Genomic DNA, 14969 nt, shown 5'->3' with positions numbered 1-14969 from the left:
GGAGCAATCCACAACGCAGACGTGCAAAGTATACATTGGCCTTAAGTCACCATTCACTTTCATTGTATAGATAGAAAAAAGTTCCAGTCCCTTACGTTCCACAGGGGAAAGAATGTCATATTGGTTTTGAACAGCATGAGGGTGATTAAAGGATTACGTCATTTTATTTTTTAGTGCTAACTATCCCTGATGCCAATACGGTTTTGATGGTTGTGCTGGGGTGGGGAGTGTTTGGGTGGACACGTTTTTTTGAGGAGTATTACACATCTTAGAGTTTCACTGAAAGAGGCCAAAAAAGCTCAAATCTTTGTCCCTCCTATTGCCCCTTCCCCCTTCCCCCTTCCCCCTCTCTGTTTTGAACAAGACTCGTGCATTAAGTGCATTTTTAAGTCAGTAAATGTGTGCTGTTGGACATACGTTAACGTTCCGTAAAGGAGATTGCACATACCCGTTCAGAGGACATGATATTTACACAGTCTCCTTGTCCAACTTTATCTCTCAATTCCCCTTGAGTCAAAACAAGGACCCCCTATACACGCTGGCCGGGGTGTGAGGTGGACACGTTGGGGATGGACGTCTTTTCATTTGCATGTGTTTTGTCCACACCCCTTGCGGACCAAGCCCACGATCTTGTCTTCAGAGGGAGAAAGTGACACAGGCGAGCCTCGTGCATGCAGCGAACGGAGGATACGTTGTGTATACAGATAAATCAAGGAGGATACGTTGCCGAGATTCTACACTGTTTCACGAGAAACTTGTTTCGTTCTATTCAGTTGAAATCATCAACTCAAGCGCGCGGATTTGGATTTTAAACATCGATGAGACCTACCCTGGCGACAGACATGTATGTACTTTCATTGTTCGGTAATTCAGTTTTAACGATGTGTATTTGATTCGAATTATATTGAGTGTTTCGGTTAATATTTGAAGCGTTACATTTTTACTTAGTACATAATATGGAAACATTTCGAAGTGTTCCCAAGGAAACATAAGATACAATAGACAGTATAGTGCCAACACAAACTAAATACAAACGTATTTTAAGCTACTTGACAAAGCAGAGTGTACATATTGTATTATTGTAATGATTGGCATTTTGCAAGTGTTATGAAACATGAGCATGGCAGTGTGGTAGACTTTCTCAGAGTCCAGAGGTTGGCATGGAGGAGACGGGCAGCAGTAGAGAGCTCAGTCCGCTCGGTTTTGATGACAAAGAAAGCTTTGTTTGGTGTATATGTGTTTAATGGAGGTGACAGAAGAGTATCGTAACCTCCGATATTAATACTGAGGAATTACATAGCGGAAATAAATTGTCAAGCGTTTCCCTTGTGATTTCGTGCAAGTCAGACTCGTGTTGTGGGGCCAGATTGTGTTTGGCTGACGTTTTCCCCCAGTATACGTTCCATTTTTAGAACTCAGAACTGTGTTAGTGCTTTGAAGCCCTTTTCTTTGCACCCCTTTGGTCATAGCCACTCAGTTGCTTTAGATAATATCCCACGGAGCTAATCCTTCACAACCAAATCCCACTGATTCCCCCCGTGCATGCAAGGAAATGCAGGCTCTAATAACCTACTTTTGTTACTCTGGAGAATCTTTGAATTTGTTAGCCTGATTGATACGTGTACCATTATTAATTGAATACACCTTCTGTTATGAAAATAGTCATTTTTATAAAATTTTCTGGGGCATAAAGTAAAAATTTGTTGTTACCGTCCAAAGAAAGTAAAAATAATTAAATACTTTTTTTGTCTACCAGTCAGGTGGTGTAATATCCGGGGAACTATTCTGCTAACTTGTGACATAAAACATATAGGACCCATTTAGACCCTCATGACTGTGTGAAGGTTATAAAAAAAATCTGATATTTTGTTTGGGTCAAATGGAGTAACCCTTTATATTTGTGACTCAGCATACATGATTTTTAACTTATAATTATGATTTTTATAATGAATAAATTGCCGATACCGAAAACGGTGCTGGATTACCGATTAATCGGCTGATAGTTAAAAAAACTAAATTGATTTAAAGAATAATAAAAAAAATATTAGCTTTGTCTTTCCTTACTATGAAGGGCACAGACATTGAATCTACAAGAGTCCAAATGAATAAAATCCTAAAAGCAGTTGATTGTGCAACCAAAATCCTCATAATAACAGAAAAAATTTAAAGTTGGTGCATTATGCGAGACTTTTAACTACAAACAAGCCCAAAATACACCAGTGAATCTTACTTTGAAATGACAGAGACTTGGCTACATTACAATACTTTTATAGATTTATTTTATGTATATTTACTTGGGATGTCATAAAATATCGATATATTATTCAAATCAAATCACTTTATTGTCACACTACCATGTACACAAGTGCAACAGTAGGCGAAAGTCTTGTGCAGTTCCGAGCAACATAGCAGTCATGACAGTGATGAGACATATACCAATTACAGTAAACAACATACTTACACAACACAATTTACACATCAAATGTACACATACTTACACAACACAATAATTATATACAATGTACAGTATACACAATATAGAATATAGAATACACAATATACAATAAGTAAGAGTATATGAAATATATATAAGTAGTTGTATTGAGGAGAATATGTTGACAGTCCAGTGTGAGATTATAGATGAATAAAGTGCAGTGCTAATTATTGATATTGAGTGTTGTAACGGAGCTCGCAATGCACCAGCCATACACGGCGCCATCTTGAGTCGTAGATCTGCATGCTATTTTATAGATATATTTTTGAGGCATTGACATTTAAATCAGAAGCCCAATTTGCATGCTGTCCAATTGTCTCAGTTGGCCTCTGTTTAACAGTTTGGCTTAATAGCATTGGGAGACCACAAGATGGTACACGCACCACACAGACAGGATGAGTTGAAGCGACGCAGGAGATGGTAGTCCAAAGTTATGAAGGGTTTTGTACATCTTCAAGAATGAACAAAGGAACATTGATGAATTTTTTGCAGGGTAGTTAGTACAAGTGGTTAAACTGTGAAAACTGAACGATTAGAAATGGCAATGTTTACTATGCAATTTCTCTGTATGTAGCCTTAAATAGGGCTTGCATTCAAATTTGGGTCTGATTTAATGGGAAACTATGCGAGTTGTGCTCCGTGGAACTTTAGAACGTTGACGCTGCGCATTGCCGGTGTGTGTGTAGAAAATAAATAAATGTTTGTGTCATCTGCCAGCTGCATCCGTGTGCAACCCCCTTTGATTTACCCTGCCACTCACACTTTACTAAAGTTGTGTTGAGAAATATGTCTGAAGTGACAAAGACAATTGAGCAACAAGCAGCCCTATTTGATAAAATCACAATATACTGGTGGCCAAAAGTTTGGAATAATGTACAGATTTTAATCCTTATGGAAAGAAATTGGTACTTTTATTCACCAAAGTCAGGACATTAATAATGTGAAAAATTACCATTACAATTTGAAAAACATTTTCAGAACTTCTTAAACTACTTCAAAGACTCATCAAAAAATCCTCCATGTGCAACAATGGCAACTTTGCAGATCCTTGCCATTCTAGCTGTCAGTTTGTCCAGATACTCGGGTGACAATTCACCCCACACTTCCTGTAGCACTTGCCATAGATGTGTCTTGTCAGGCACTTCTCATGCACCTTACAGTCTAGCTGATCCCACAAAAGCTCAAAGGGTTTAAGATCCATAACACTCTTTTCCAATTATCTGTTGTCCAATGTCTGTGTTTCTTTGTCCACTCAAACATTTCCTTTTGATCTTCTGTTTCAAAATTGTCTTTTTCTTTGCAATTATTCCCATAAGACATGGACCCCCTGAGTCTTCTCTTTACAATGTAGATGAAGCTGGTGTTGAGCCTGTAGAATTCAATGAAGCTGTCAGCTGAGGACATGTGAGGTATCTATTTCTCAAAATAGAGACTCTGATGTACTTATCCTCTTGTTTAGTTGAACATCTGGTCTTACACATCTCTTCCTGTCCTTGTTAGAGCCAGTTGTCCTTTGTCTTTGAAGATTGTAGTGTACACCTTTGTTTGAAATCTTCAATTTTTTTGCAATTTCAAGCATTGTATAGCCTTCATTCCTCAAAACAATGATTGACTGATGAGTTTCTAGAGAAAGCTGTTTCTTTTTTGCCATTTTTGACCTAATTTTGACCTTAAGACATGCCAGTCTATTGCATACTGTGGCAGCTCAAAAACAAACACAAAGACAATGTTAAGCTTCATTTAAAAAACCAAATAGCTTTCAACTATGTTTGATATAATGGCAAGTGATTTTCTTGTACCAATTTTGCATGATTACTCAAGGATAAGGTGTTGGGAGTGATGGCTGCTGGAAATGGGGCCTGTCTAGATTTGATTCAAAAAGTGATGGTGCTGTTTTTTACATCAGTAATGGTTTGACTATACTTTGTGATCAGTTGAATGCCAATTCAGTGAATTAAAGTACAAGTTTCCTTCTGAAACAGCAAAATCTGTACATTATTCCAAACTTTTAGCCACCAGTGTATATCGATAATCATCTGGAAATTCTTCAGATTATCGATGCATAAAAAAGGCATCGATCCCAAGCCTAGTATTTACCAAGTGAATCCTTTTATGGCCTATATATTCAGAGATTTGTATGTTTATATTTCACCAGATGAGATTTATTAATAAGGTGGTGGTGTAGTGGTCTAAAGCACTAAACTGTTAATCAGAAAGTCGCAGGTTCGATCCCCACAGCCACCACCATTGTGTCCGTGAGCAAGGCACTTAACTCCAGGTTGCCTGTCCCTGTAATAAGGGCTCTGTAAATTGCTTTGGATAAAAGCATCTGCCAAATGCATAAAAAAATACCAAAAATAATGGGAGGAAAAATATTAGCAACGATCAGCAGATTTTTTGCAGATTACCGATAATTTAAAAAAGCAACTATCAGCCCTGATTAATTGCTAAAACTGATATATCAGTCTACCTCTACTTGATACATGTGTTTTAAACTAGATTTATTAAAGATTTCAAATTTTTATCGTCTCAGGCATCCTTATGGTCAAAGACTCATAAGAAACTCTGATCAATGCAAACCGACACATTTAATTTGGTGTGAAATGGGAGAGGTGCACTGTCAATTCTTCACGTGAGATGAGCATCTAAGAGGCAACTGGGACCATTTTAGATGGTATACAGAACACAGTACAGCCTGCCCTATATGTTAATAGGCTTTTCTATCTGCATCACATGACATGGAAAAATCCAAAATGCCTTTTTTCTTTTAACACGGACATGTCTCAGAATTCGCTTCCACTTCTTTATGTGGTGTGCGACTGTATTGTTGAACTGGGATTTGAGGTTTGCTGTGAATCTTGTGACTGTCTATTAAACGTGAGGCTGTGTTGTACAGACTACTTTCTGAGAAGAGTGTGGGAACACTCCTTTTTGGAAAACTTAGAGCCTTGTGGGCAGCACCACGGTACACACAATCTGTCCTTTGTGCTGTGCTGGACTGATATAAAGGAGTCTAATTTAGCTAATGATTTGATCAAAAATAACGATGAAAGTGATAAGCAAAAGAAAGTGCTGCTGGACATATCCTAGTTATGTTTTTTTTACTTCAAGAAACACAATACATCCAGTCTTTAAAACAACTTGACTGGGTCATTTAAAAAGCGGTGTTAACAGAAAATGTTAGATGGTATGTTTGACCATTGTTTACATTATCTGGTCTTTTTGGTTACTTATCCACATGAGTCATTCCAATGTATATTCCTGAATAGCTCATCCTAACAGAGTGTGTCAAACGTGTTCTGTAATTCTAGAGCTCACTTGTTTAGGTAACAGATATAAATGTAACCAAACATAAGTTTTCTTTTTGCCATAAGCCAATTTGGTTCTGTGATGTCTCACACACGCATGTCAGAAACCAATCCATAGTAGGCAATTTTTCCTTCCTCTTTCTCTACACTCCAGTTTACAGAATATTTACCCCCCCCCCCAGAGGTGTGTCCTGGCTGACCATTCTGAAAATAGGCACGCCTTGAGCACGGCGTCTTGAGGAGAGACCAGTCGACTTTTACTGGTTAAAAAATTGAATCTTACAGTCACTAAAATTCAAACACTGCTGCTGGCTGTATTACCTGCTTAACTCTTCGAGACAACCAAGAATACAGAAGTGTCATTGAATCCAAAAGGCTAGTCAGTCCACAATCAGTATTTATTCCTCATTTTTTTTATTGTGGGATTCTGTGTCTCAGAAATGGATGTAGGTTAGCTGCCAGCATCTGTTTAGGCTTTTATCTTTTATAATGCTTTCTCTTCCGTAGATAGTTCATTAGTTTTTCTACATGTTGGTAAGATGGCAACTTGAACATGACATGCCTTGAAATAATTGTCTAGATATGTGTATGAGGTTTCAAATGATTCTCCAGTCTTCTGCACCTGGCTGCATGCCATTCTATAGGAACAGTGAATGGAAATGTGACCGTTGCCTGAACTCTGGATGGTCCTCTTACTTTCTGTCATGACACTTGTGCTAATCCAAGAGTCCAAGACACAAAAAGTTGCTGACTTTAAGCATATAAATGTCTCATTCTTTGTCATACTTTTACTGTGTCTAATAATAGACACTTTTCTCCTTGTATAGACACATAGCACACAAGGCCTCCCACTGTAGTTTGTGTAACATGTTATTAGCAATGTCTATTTTTTTATTGCAGTGTGTGTCTGCACAGTGGGTAGTGCTGCATTTTTACACTAATCCTCTTGAGCAGCTACTTTGAGTACACACCTCAAAAACCGCTATAGTGGTCTGAACTAGGGATTTGCAAAACACCATATTTTTGCTATCGATTAGTATGTGGGTTGACTGAACAACTAGTCAGTCATGAAGGAATATTCGGTGTTCAATACAAGTTCAGCTCAATCAACAGCATTTATTTATTTATTTATTTTCATCCAAATTTGGAATACCCAATTCCCTCTAAGTCCTAATGGTGGCATAGTAACTCACCTCAATCCGGGTGGTGGAGGACGATTCTCAGTTGCTTCCGCCTCTGAGACCGTCAAGCCGCATCTTATCACATGGCTTGTCTAGCGTGTTACTTGCTCTCGCTCTGGCGAGAACCACATATAGCAACCATGAGGAGGTTACCCCATGTGACTCTACCCTCCTTAGCAACTGGGCCAATTTGGTTGCTTAGGAGACCTGGCTGGAATCACTCAGCACACTCTGGGATTCTAACTTGCGAACTCCAGGGGTGGTAGTCAGCATCTTTACTCACTGAGCTACCCAGCTACTGAGTCTGGGTTCCAGTGAGTTACTTACAATGGAAGCCAATCCGTAAACGATAAAATATGTGTGCTTTAATGTGATTTTAGGTTGGTAAAATTGCTTACTATTTCTATGTAAATTATAGCCAATTTAACAAATTCGTTGCCATGACAAGATCATGTCAACAAACCCTATAATCCTAAAATGACTGAAAATTACAATTTAAACATATTTACAGCTCAAAATAATACACAAGTTTTTACAGAAGAATTAAAATGCAAGTGCTTTTCCAAATGTTTGTTATTTTTTTTTTTTACTTGACACACTATTTTCAATTTGACACACTATCTTAAAAATGCAATGATCTGCCAGCCGTAACATATGGCCAGTGCTCTGATATATGGTGCAGAAGCATCCCGGGCAACTCCAGCATAGCTGTGTCAGTCCTATCTCTTGGATAAACAGGAAGCTGCTTAAACTACAGAGCTGTGCATTTGGGACTGTGACGTCTATGAAGTATGACAGCATTATGAAAGCCCACTCCTGCAGTTAACCACATGCGCATTAACCCTCATGTGTTTGGAAACGTAGCATATAGCACTGCAACAGTGTAGGAAAGTTCCATCAACACGCAACAAAGATTTTCGTACTTCTCAGAGTGGGAAGTTGTTTTGACCTGTGTGATACAATAATACACTAGAGGTGATTATAGCTTGTAAACCATACTGTTTTCATCCTACATTTCTTCCTTCTCCTTGACTTTGAATTTGTAATGTAGTTCTGTTACCACACATTGCTGTATATCTTCCAGCCAAGATACATTTTTCAATATGGTTTTGTCATTAAATCCTCATTTCACTCTTCACTTTTCTCCCTCTCATTCCCCACCTCGTGGAGAGCTCCTACCCATTCATCAATCCAGCACCTCTTTTAAAGCTGAGCTCTTTTCTTGTGTGGGGATTGGTTGATCACCCACGTTGTTAACCTGTATAAGTGCAGTTCAGTTACATATTCAGTACGAGTGGAGTACAGTATACTGAACCAGTTAACACCATAATAGCAGAAAAGACTATTGGTGTTGCAAAATTTTTATGCCTTACATTTTTCACATTTACAAAACGTACTTTGGCCTCAAAGTATTTGGAGTGGACACTTAAGTCACTGTGTAATTGGGTAGGCTATGTATTATAGTACGGCGTGTATTTCTGGAGTGTATCATTATGCACTAAGTGAGCGGAGTGTTATTATTGAGTCAGTACAGGAGAGACGGGACATCTGGATGGGGTGACTCACTCTCTTCCAAGATGTGTCACACGCATAGGCCTGACGGTTTGCTCCATGGGCAAGTGTGTGAAGGTGTCATCATATTTGTTATGCCCTATTGTGTTGCAGAAAACCTAAAAGTGCAGTTTTCAAGATTAGAAAAACATCTATGTGCTCACTCAAGACATTAACATTACACATTTAGCATAACATGCAATGAAAATTCACATGCGTTTTATAATGTCACCTGTAGTTGTGGAATGAAGACAAACAACTAGATGTTTACATACGTGAAGCCACATTTGCCCTCTTGGTTTCTATAGACCCTTTTCACATTTCCGAATTGGAACACATAGTGGGGTACACCTCTAATGCAGTGAATGGGAGACCACTGCAAATATTTTTGGTACATTCCCATTTGGTCCAACAGCAAAAGACAAAACCCACTATTAAGTTCCCATGACTTTCTAAAAGATGAAAAAATAGAGAGAGGTGAATTATGACAGTCAGAAGAGAGAAAGATGCCAAATGTACTGTCGTTCCCTCAACAGCTGTTTTGTTTTTGTAAATAAATGAACTTAATAAACATGAAGAATAATGTTAATAAGTTACACTAAATAATAAAATTTTTGCCAATTAATGCTGCTAAATAAGGCAGAAACATGTAATCACTGGCTGTAAAATGGGTTAATTAGGTATAGACTCCTCTATAGTCTTCGTACGTAAAATTCCTCCTATTTACCAGTTTGTGACAGGTGTGTATACTAGGGGTTGCAAACACCAGTCGACTACAACTAATGTAGTCGATACCGTCTGCCTGAAATCGATTAGTGACTCGCCACATGATTTATAAAATGCATCTGTAGGAAATATAGTGGGTGTGAAGCCAGGTGGCTCTGAAAATATGTGTCCAAATATAGGCTGCGATGTTTACATTAAAACGCACACACAGAATGCACATTAGAACTGGTGTTTGTTTACTGTCGCTCTGCTCCACAACACAACGATATAAAGATATCGTCAACAATTTGATGGATTTGTATCTGTATTGCTCATGCTCATAGCATTATATCAACACTGATAATGTTCAAAACATTCCATTGGCTATTCTGATAAAAATGACTTGCAATATGGTATATGCAAATTTGCCTTCAAATACAAAAAAATTCTAGTGTTATTCTGACTTGGATGTGTTTCGCTACTTCAGGAAAAACACTTCAGCTTAAGATCCAAGCGAGTGTAAGAGTTACTGTCCAACATCAAAATTGTCAAATATTCTGACTAAACGATTATGTAAGTTATGACATCTCTTATACATAAAGATCAGGTAGTGTTTATTCAGGGCCGAAGTTCTTCTGATAACATTAGGAATTTATCAATATCATGTGGTTAGTGGCGAATGATCAGACTACGATCGCTGCCATCTCACTTGATGCCGAAAAGGCATTTTATATGGTAGAATGGGATTATCTTTTTAAGATTTTGGAAATGTAGAGGTTTGGGAATACTATTTTGAATTGATTAATTTACTTTATAAACATCCGATAGTGGCGGTACAAACAAATGGATTCAATTGAGATTATTTTACTCTGGATAGGGGCACCCGGCAGGGTTAGAACTATTAGCAGCCGTGATAAGAAAGGAGGATGATTTTCCAGGGGTGATGGCAGGAGGTTTGTTGCATAAGCTTTTGCTTTACGCAGATGATATTTTATTATTCGTCTTCAACCCCATTAGATTTGTGCCTTGTGTCTGATTCCACAGGATTATTAGTTCCTTCTCTAAGTTCTCAGGATACATAGTCAATTGTTCTAAATCTGAAGCTTTGGCTCTGACAGCCTACTGCCCAGTAATGGCATTCGGTCTCAGACATTTGGCTCATTGGTCACTTCCACCTGAGAGAGCCCCTCTCTAATTTTGTATTAAACAGGAAGTCATTGCCCCTATTTCAACATTGCAAAGCCTTTCTATTAAACTAACCAGAGTAGTTACGTCACACCCTGTTATCTCGCATTTGCACGTGTATAAGTGTTTAATTCTGACATTTATTTGAATGTTGCCTCAAGCATATGGCTGAACCCTAAATTATGTATATTAATAAGTTCCCTTTCTGTTGGTCAGATTGGATTGTGAGGGAGGTTACTACACTCAGGGAACTGTATGAGAGTCTCAGTTTAATAGGTATTTAAAGCTGCGCCACCTGCTCTGTATTGTTTTTGGGAGTTACACACACCCCCCTAAATTGGTAGATACTTTGGGAGAGGTGATTACTACTTTTGGAAAAGGTCATGGGGCATCAGTGTATTTCTCACTGCTAATTCAGTGTTTGGGGGAAGGGGCTTTGTTGACAATATAACTATTTATAACTGTTTTCAATAAAAATAAATGTTAGAAATTCACAATTAATGTAATTTTATTGTAATTTTGTTAACACATAATAAAAAGGTTTCATTTCTTGAACATTAGTTAATGCATTATGTATCATGAACAATGAAAAATATATTTGTAAAGCGTTTATTAATCATAATGTTAGTTAATAAAAATACAGGTGTTCATTGTTAGTTCATGTTAGTTCATAGTGCATTAATGTTAACTAATACAACTTTTGTTTTTAAAAATGTATTCGTACATGTTGTAACTAACATTAAGATCATTAGTTCTTGTTAACTACAGTAATGTTGTTAAATAATGTTAACAAATGGAAACTTTTTTAAAGTGTTGTCGTAGTTTTACTATGTGGGGCATAAACTTATAACTGCAGCATATAACTTGCAAAAGTGTGGCAAGGGCACTTTAAGAAAAATCGGTATCGATATCGACCGATCTTAGTGTTAAATCAGAGATCAGTGTCGGCCTCAAATTTCCTGATTGGTGCACCACTACTAAAACCCATTGCACTGTTGTGTACTGTAGCATTTTGCGTGTAGGGGAGTGGGATTTCTATGAAGGGGTGGTGGTTTTGGGGTGGAATGATTTCACACTAATCGAATCAGACTCTACTAATGGGCTTAACTAGTCGACTTTTAAAAATCAGTAGGCTTGCAACCCCACAATGTGTACTATGATCCTCTTGACTATAACCAGTTCAGGATGATACCATCCTCACAGAGCTGTGTGTTGTGAAAGATCACTTACACCTTGCTAGTCTGCTCTTTTAGTTAATCAGCTTGAGCCAGTCAGCTTTGTAGACTATGGAATGATTTTCCAGACATTATTCAAAAGGAATTGCAAATTGTATTTGCAATTGCGTTTTCAATTTGTGTACGCATAAAATGTGACATAATCCAAACGCAATTGCAAATCACGCATTACCGTTTGCATTTTCGTTTAAGCGAACGCACAGTGACTGCCAGATTTCAAATGGAAAAGCAAAGTCCGTTTGCGACTGTGTTTCCCATATCTTACGAGTTTTGGCCCTGTCATATTTAAATAGCAATTTCAATTACCACGTCTGCTTTTTCACTTTCTCAGCGTCGCGTATGTAGCCAGCCAAAACTCAAATGGAATACTAATTCCCTTAGTATTTCCATTGATGCCTTACACGGAAACCTGTCAATCAGGGTCAAGGGTGGGATTATGCTATGGGGCGTGTTTGTCTTGGGAAGTGACGTCACTGACAGTCGATGGTCAAGAGTCATTATATAAACAAGCATTAAAAGTAATGGACCAGAAATCTGTAAGATGGCATCACTGCATCATTCTAAGGAAGCATAATATCTTGAGTTTTGACAGTTTTGTAAATTTTTCTTTTTTAAAACTAATTTTGAAGTGTGTGAACAACGTTGCACCAGAAATATTCTGTCAACTAGTACATAAACAAAAGAGCGGAATAAGAACTAGAGGCACAATAAGTGGAAACTATAGCCGCAAAACGTAGAACAACATTTGGTCAGACATCATTTTCAGTAAGAGGCATACATTTGTGGAATGCATCTGAAATTAAAACATTGACAGACTTCAAGGTTTTTAATACACATTTAAAGCAATGGCTGAAACTGAAACAACTTTGTGAACACTGACTGTACAGGACATAACACAATGCATACAAACATAATGTTGCATATGTGAGCACGCACAGACATATGCACACTTTTGTGTTCTTGTATTGTTAAATGTGTCTAGACTTTGATTTATAGTGACTTCCACATCTACTTAAGCCCATATCTTATTTCATATATGGGATGTATTTGTTGTATGTATTTTATTAATTATAAATCTTAAACTCAATACTCTGTAATTTTTGTTTTAAATTTATAAGCCTAACCAGGGACAGGGGTTGCAAATTAGTCATGGCTAGAAACATGTATGCGTGGCATCTACTTTGTATTCTTTATAAAGCAATGTTCTATGCATTTGTCCCTGTCAAATAAACATTAAAATAAATACAAAATAAATAAAGAGGTGATGCCCTGAACAGACGCCGGTTTATTTGATCTTGACCGTCGACTGTGAGTGACGTCTCTTCCCAAGACAAACACGCCCCATTGCATAATCCCACCCTTGATCCTGATTGACAGGTTTCCGTGTAAGGCATCAATGGAAATACTAAGGGAATTAGTATTCCATTTGTGTTTTGGCTGGCTACATACGTGACGCTGAGAAAGTGAAAAAGCAGATGTGGTAATTGAAATTGCTATTTAAATATGACAGGGCCAAAACTCGTAAGATATGGGAAACACAGTTGCAAACGGACTTTGCTTTTCCATTTGAAATCTGGCAGTCACTGTGCGTTCGCTTAAACGAAAATGCAAACGGTAATGCGCGATTTGCAATTGCGTTTGGATTATGTCACATTTTATGCGTCCACAAATTGAAAACGCAATTGCAAATACAATTTGCAATTCCTTTTGAATAATGTCCAGAAAATCATTCCATAGTAGACAGCTGTGTGGTTTGCCGGAAACACACAGTCTAAAGCAAATGTAATGCCCCTCTAACACACACTCTTTGGTTTTGTACTGTTCTTTGAGCTGATGACTGTGTTTACCCTAAAGCCAAAATGACTTCAGTGCCTTGTGACTCCTTGTTCACTGAGTCGTTGATTTGCTCAGCACTTATGATCTGCTGGAGCAGTGTTTCCCAACCTTTTTTCTGCCACGGCTCACTTTTTATGACTAAAAAATTCTACGGCACACCATTATCCCACATAGGCTAACCATCATCAACATTTTTCCTTTTCATAAACTTGTCCATGTTTTCTGTCCATCTTAGTAGCATGTTTACTTTTAATGTTTGATATTCAAGTCACATAGGTAGACTACGATGTGTGAGGTCACAGGTGGCAAGAGCGCTAAATGGGTGATAAAAAAGCAAAAAATGTGCTTCTTTTCTAATTAGTATATTTGTTCTTGCAATGCCACAACAAATTACAGGGATCTAATGAGGGGTGAAAAAGGTGAGACAATCTCTGGTCCATGGAAATGTTTTCTGGGGATATTTGTTTTAAAGAATAAGCTAAAAGCTCCAATTCCAGCAATGTGAGTGATTTCAAGTTTATTCAAGTTTTCAATTGTGCAGAATTAGCTACAAAATAAAGAGTATTTTGGTGAGGCTTGCTTCTGTTTCACAAATTTGTTAAATTTTATTAACGGATTAGTTCAGTGATCCCTTCTGGAAATGTCACTAGGTGGTGACAAATGAGCGTCTTATGTGCTGTGAGTGAGTCAGTGAATCATTTTGAGTCGTTCATGACCGAAATCTACCAAGAGATTTTAAAGTGTTTAAGCATTAAAAGAACAGAGCAGATCTATAGTCTTCCTTCAGACTGAGCATTATTTTTCATCCAAAAAGACAACAATAGTCTAATAATAGTGAGTTTCAATAACGTTCTTACTTTCTCTATTAAAACTTGCATGGCAACAAATCTACTGACTTCAGTATAAGAATTATAATCACAAAGCAGATCTATGGTACCATTTTCCTACAGTAGCCTATTTAAACTGCTGAGCATGGCATTTATCAGAAAATGCCACAATAATAGACAAATAATAATAATTTTGAGTTTCAAAAATTTTCTTTCGTCACTGTAATGCGCATTTCACATGTGTTGAGCCGAGGCGTTAATACTCCGTTCAACGGCAGCGTCAAGTGCCGCATTGCCCTCCACGTGACAAACTCATCACAGAGGGGTGAATTTATGAGTTTGCCATGTAAAAAAGCTGGTGGTACACAATAAACATTAAAAACATGTATTTAGAAGAGAGAAAAAAGCTTGCAGTTGCATTTATAGCAGAAAGTAATAAAAGTACTCGTTTATGTTTAGGTCTATGTATTTTCTTGGTGAATTTAAATTAGTTAACTGGGGTCTCTGATATTCGTTAACGATAAGGTAATATTTAAAAAAAATGGATACATTCGATGTCTCTTCACAAATTTGGACAGTTTTTAAATATTTCTTGTTGCTTAGTACTCTCAAAGACATTGTTGGTGAAGCAAAAACGTGTGAGTGAA

General features: G+C 37.6%; 1 protein-coding gene across 1 annotated transcript in view; it reads left to right on the top strand.

Moving 5' to 3' along the window:
• Nucleotides 1-604: 604 nt before the first annotated feature.
• LOC127661760 (rho family-interacting cell polarization regulator 1-like) overlaps nucleotides 605-14969 on the top strand; it is a 95325-nt gene continuing 80960 nt past the window's right edge. The window contains exon 1 of the mRNA XM_052152631.1: nucleotides 605-844. The gene's annotated coding sequence lies outside the window, so the exon portion shown is untranslated. The remainder of the gene's footprint in view (nucleotides 845-14969) is intronic.

The sequence above is a fragment of the Xyrauchen texanus genome, chromosome 21 (assembly GCF_025860055.1).
Source record: "Xyrauchen texanus isolate HMW12.3.18 chromosome 21, RBS_HiC_50CHRs, whole genome shotgun sequence".
In the NCBI taxonomy this organism is placed as follows: Eukaryota; Metazoa; Chordata; class Actinopteri; order Cypriniformes; family Catostomidae; genus Xyrauchen; species Xyrauchen texanus.
Note: the sequence above shows the minus strand (reverse complement) of the source record. Positions and strands in the feature narration are given on the sequence as shown.